Genomic DNA, 6,045 nt, shown 5'->3' on the forward strand with positions numbered 1-6,045 from the left:
ACAGCCAATTAATTCACTTTTTAAAATGAAACAGTGTAATAGGAAGGCTAGGGATTTAAAGTTAACAGAGGTCAGCTGAACCTTTGATGGGAGAATTCACTCTAGTGATTACCCCACCATTTAAGTGTTCATTAATAAAACTTAATTTCTTCAGATTGATTTTCTGCTCTCTATCATCACCCAACCATTATTACTCCACTGAGTACACAGCCTTGGTGTTCACATGCCAAGTGGTAGAATCTGAATAACAATTCAGAAGCCTTAAGCAACAGGAAAGAAGGTTCAAGATGGCTCTTGTCAGTTGAATATTAGCATTATTTTACTCACTGACATCCTGTTTTCTTCAAATAATTACTTCTAACTGTAGATAGACGTTATGAAAGCTTTTTCTCTGGAGAACCTTCACAAATGAAAAGAGTTTCTGTTTCTCAGTAATATGTCCTTGAATTCTCTACTTTAATGGCTAATGTGTTGGCTCTTCATTCCCACCTGAAGCTGAATCATCACTTTCTAGTCATTTAGTGAAATTTTTCTCCAACACCGAAGGGGAGCTCTGGCGTGACCCAATAGTCCTGAGAGGCTCCCAGAGCAGTTGATAATAATTGGTTATGTTCTTGTTTTACAAATATCTCATGGTTTGCAAATCTATTAATGTCTTCACCTAATGTCTGGACCTTCTTCAGAGTACCTACATTATTATACCAACAATTGACATTATTTTATACATTATATCTTTGTCCTAAAATAAACACTCTTGTGAGAGTGAGAATGTTTGGGGACTTTTTCCTTGGGTTTGTTGGTCACACCCTGCGGGGCTCTGGGGACAGTCCAGGTTCCGTTGTGACCAGCAGTGCACAGGGTCCCTCCCCGCTGGGAAGTCCCCACCCTCTCCCCCCAGTCCAGCAGGTGCCTTTCCTGGGGAAGTAGAGCCTGTTGGTCAAGAACACCCACCGTTTCTCACCTTCTGCAGCGTCGGGCTATCCACTCAGTGGGCTTTTGGTTGTAGGGTCCTGGGGGCACACCTCACTGTGGTGCGCGGAGCTCCCACACAGCAAGTGGAGCAAGGAGCGGAGTTGGGGGGGACCCCCACTCCATATCTGGGCTGAGCCTAGACGTTGGGGTGAATCCTCATTCTATTGGGCCAGCGAGAGCGAATGCCAGGACTCACATCATTTGCCCCACATGCCCCAGATGAGAGCCTGGGGTCACCCCAGGAAAACAGCACCCCTTCTCAGGCTTCCACCTCACCAGGGACCTTTTTCATTTGTTTCCTGGCCTCGAGGGCCTGTGGATGACACGTCCCCAAGAGAGGCAACTCGGGAGTGGGACTGATCACACACGTCCCCCAGACCCACCTTGCCAGGGGATGGGACCCTCTGCTGGCCCCGCAAATGGAGGTCAAGCTGGAACCTGGACTGCCAGGCACTGCCCAGACGCATCTACAACCAGGCCGGGTTGGGGACGCCCCCGAAGTTGCTGCCCGTCATTGAGCTCACAGTGATCACCCCTGGGACAGTGCTCCCCGAGAGAGAGGGCCTGGGGAGGGCGGAGGATTTGGGGCCCTACTTGGTCCATGTACGCGTGCATGCGGGAAAGGACTCAGTGCTTCCTTGGCATCCACTGGGGACCCAATCTGCACCTTGCAACGCCACTGCGCCAAGCCTCAGACTGTCAGGTGCTGTACTGGGCAGGGCTGAGGCCTCTTTACACCATGCCAGATCCAGGTGACAGACTGGAACGAGTTCATGATGAGGATGGTGTGTGACAGCTGCGGCCGGGCCCTGGACATCACCTGGCTGCGGAAGCTTGCTCACCAACAACTGGAAACTCGGGTGGCCCTGGGACCTGCAGAGCAGGGAGAGGAGCAGGCTGGAATAGGGTCCTGCTCCCGGCGGATTCTCGCCCTCAGGGTAGCTGGCCACGCAGGGCATCAGGAGGAGACTGACCTCTGAGTCCAGGAAGTCAGCCCCGGGAAGATGTCGCACTGCAGCATGGACTGGGTGCCCTGGGGAGCGCTGGTGGGAGCGGGTGACGAGCTGGTGCATCGTGAGGTGCGTCTGTTGCAGCCTGCGGGGACAGAAGTCCGCTGGGCGAGCCTTGTTTTGCAGGATGATGGAGGGTAGTACCCAGTGCCTTAGTCTAGCGTTCTGGTAGGGGACAGGGTGGAGGGCTTCACCCTCTCTGCCGCCGGCGGGACTGCACAGACTGAGGCCCGGGAATTCGTCCTGCATTACCATCACCATGTGGCACACGGTGAAGAGGAAACTGGCCATCTGCAGGGACCGGGACTGCATCTCCTCATAGATGGGCATTTTGGACTCTGGGGGCAGTTTGCTGTCCTTGTTGATGAGATTGTCCAGGCTGGAGGGGCTCAGGATGGATGGGCTGTATGTCCAGGAAAAACAACCGGCTCCTGGGTGATAAAGTTGACGTGGCTGGTCAGCTTGCCCTCTCATTCATTCACTCAGCACTCTGGGCCCAGAAAACATATGCCCTCTGGTGCTTCTTGGGAGTGACAGCAACGGTAAGACCATGGACTTGCCTATCCCCTGGAGGCCTAGGACACTGATCAGCACAACATCAGTCTAGTCTAAAGGTACTCAATAGTCTAAAGGTATCACACAAGTTCATCTGATCATCCACCCGCCTTTGCTGTGCTTCATGGATCCCGGGCACAGCAGTTGGGCCCAGCCCACATTGGGTTCCATGTCCACAGGGTCACGGGTGCTCATGCCCTGGTTCTGGATCTGGAATATGGGCTTTGTGTATTTCAACCCTTCCTTCTCTCCCTTGGGTTCCACAGGGGCTTCCAGGGGTGGCAGGGCAGTGCTCTCGGGGGTTGAAGGGCTTGGGGGGGGGGGGGGACACAGCTGTAGGTACCTTACCCTCCTCACAGTGCTTCATGAGGAAGAAAAGTGCCTTCCATAAGGACTAGCAGTGGCTGGGGGTGGTGGGAGGGAAACTGGGGACATTGGAGGTGGGAAATGTACACTGGCAAAAGGATAGGTGTTGGAACATTATATGACTGAAACCCAATCATGAACAACTTTGTAACTCTGTATCTCACTGTGGGTCAATAAAAAAAATAATTAATAAAAATTATAGCAAAAAATCTTTTTAACAGCCTGAGTAATTCAAAACCTAATAGAAGTGATACTTTAGGAGGAAATGTACAAAAAAATATATCATCATCCTGGTCATCCCAAAACCTCCCTCCTGTTTGTCAGAAAACAGACAAGATAGAAGTGAGAATGAGAACACACCCAGGAACAAGTGCTCCTAGGTAGTCAAACCCTGGCTATAATTTATTGAAATTAGTTGAATGCATGGGTTGTAGCAATAGCACAGCAGTAGGGCGTTTATCTTGCATGCAGCAGGTACGGCCAATCTAGGTTCGATTCCTCTGCCCCTCTTGGAGAGCCTGGCAAGCTACTGAGAGTATCCCGCCCGCATGGCAGAGCCTGGCAAGTTACCTGTGATGTATTTGATATGCCCAATACAGTAACAACAAGTCTCACAATGGAGACATTACTGGGCCTGCTCAAGCAAATCGATGAACCATAGGAGGACAGTGCTACAGTGCAGTTGAATGTATAAATTGGTATTTACCATAACTTTTTTTGTAAATGTACATATAGCTAAAAAGCTTACTAGGTATGTTATTCACATCTCTGCATCCTGGAGATAAGAATACCTTAACATAGAATCATAATGCAGGGAATTGTTAAATAAAAATCAAATCTCAGCTCATGGACAGAGCAACCAGGCACAATACCAGAAGCTTCTTTAAATCCTTTAAACATTAAAAGAGCAATGCCTTGCTTTTGAACGGGACTGATGCTTTTGCAACAACTTTCTCACCTGATCTTCATAGTAGTACGTGAAAGAGGAAAGACAGATATTATTATCTCCATTGTGAAAATAATACATCGAGGCATAACATAGAGAAGCAACTTGCTTTAGCTGTATAGTATAGAACAGAAAGTTGGCAGCCAGTAACATCTAGGCCTCCTAATTAGTAGTTCATTCTTTCCCATTAAACTAGACTATAAAATATACATTCCTAGTCATGTACTTTTCATGTTTTCAGATACATACAAATTGCCAGAATACCTTGCCAACAGAAAAATTCTGAGTCAGTGTGTCTGAGACGGTACTTGAAATTTGTATTTCTAAAAAATGGCAGGTGTACACAGCTGCCTGGTTTTCAGACTTTAATTTGAATGTCAAGATTCTATAAGGCACTGTTCATATAGCTTTAGTGATACACAATGAGACACTCAAAATATATTGGTTATTTTAGTGAAGTAATAAATGATCAATAGTGTTTGAATCACCTTTGGTATTTCTGGTCCTCAATATATAGTAAATTCATCACTTAGAAAATAAGTAATGAATGAATGAGTTTATAAGTAGTCAATGAAACAAACAAAAATCTGACTATATAGAATGCCATGTAATTATCATTCATAGAACAAAGACTTGCAAAGCAGAACTATGTTAGTAAGTGAACCCATAATAGTATACTTTGTTTATCAGTTTACAGTCACGGTCACAGTCGTTCATCAATTTGCTCGAGCGGGCCCAGTAACATTGTGAGGCTTGTTACTGTGTTTGGCATACGTCACAGGTAGTTTGCCAGAAATTGCCAGTTTACATGGATCAGTAAATAGTTTTGACAATTAGAATGCTAAGTATTTTCCCAATTACTTTTTGTGTCTTGAAGACACTGTCACTCTAATTCTTCCTGCTATGATTTAATGAAGCAAATCTATTTCACAATCCTTGTTATTTCTCTGAGAACAGAACTCTGAGTCCTCCTACAAAACTGAACTTAGAACTCAGACTCTCTTCCATTCATTTCAGTTTCAGGGTCCGGTCACGGTCCTCCCGTTGTTCACCAATTTGCTCGAGCGGGACCAGTAATGTCTCCATCATGAGACTTTTTGTTACTGTGTTTGGCATGTCGAGTATGTCACAGGTAGCTTGCCAGGCTCTGCTGTGCGGGTGAGATACTCTCAGTAGCTTGCTGGGCTCTCCGAGAGGGGCGGAGGAATCGAACTCGAGTTGGCCATGTTGGCTGCATGCAAGGCAAACGCCCTACCCACTGTGCTATCGCTCCAGCCCTCATTTCAGTTATTGATACTAAATCTCAGGAGTTTTTCATATGTACTAATTTCTTTTTTCTGCAAATCACTACTAAATAAAGGGTTAGGTAAGGGGGTTTCACTTCAAATGAAAAGTTCAACTGTTCTGAACTAAGTTGTGGGATTTAGGGTCTTATTAAGAGTAAAAGATGCAATAATCAAAGTAATACAGGGGTTAAAGTGCTCGCCTTGCAATTAAAAGAGTAAAAGTTGGATAGCATAAAGTTTAATTAAATTTTTCTCACCAGTGAGATGGAACCATTTTTAAGAAACCAAACTTTCAAAGACTGGAACACAAGCCACTCTGATTCTTGAACCTGTCTCAGGAAAGGAGAGCATTTATAATTTATAAATTACACTGTGAATTTTGTCACTTTCATAAACTCCTGGAAAAAATTGAACATTTCAAGAGATGATAGAGGAGCCACACCAACTTGAATAGAGAAGAATGCCAGGTTGCCCCATCTTCAGAAGGCACTGCAGCCTCTAGAGGCTTGTTTTCCTTTTCATTTTGTTAGCCATCTTTATTGAGGTACCAGGATTTACAATACTGTTAAATACGTTTTCTTTCCTTTTTTTAATACATTTTCGTTGTTCCAGTGCCACTCACATCACCAGAGAACTCATTTCTTTCCATCAGCACCCCAAGGACCTCTCCCATAGTTCTATAGACAAAATCAGTTCTATACACAAAATCTCAAGTTCCAATGATTTTAATCACTTGTTCTTCCAGTAACTGTTTCTTTTATTTAATCCCAAATATGGGTGACAGATTGCTTTTTTGAATTTACTGTGGAAAGAGTGGCACCTACATATGTGTGTGTAGATCAATTACCCTAAAATTCCACAAAATTGTAAAACAATGATAAATTGATAGAATAATTTTCAAAACCACTAT

At 45.2% G+C, this 6,045-nt stretch overlaps 1 pseudogene; it reads right to left on the reverse strand.

Annotated features, from left to right (window-relative positions):
• Positions 1 to 1,663: 1,663 nt before the first annotated feature.
• Positions 1,664 to 3,872, reverse strand: LOC130040746 (nonsense-mediated mRNA decay factor SMG9-like; annotated as a pseudogene).
• Positions 3,873 to 6,045: the final 2,173 nt, after the last annotated feature.

This window comes from Sorex fumeus, unplaced genomic scaffold, assembly GCF_029834395.1.
Source record: "Sorex fumeus unplaced genomic scaffold, SorFum_2.1 ptg000002l, whole genome shotgun sequence".
Taxonomy (NCBI): Eukaryota; Metazoa; Chordata; class Mammalia; order Eulipotyphla; family Soricidae; genus Sorex; species Sorex fumeus.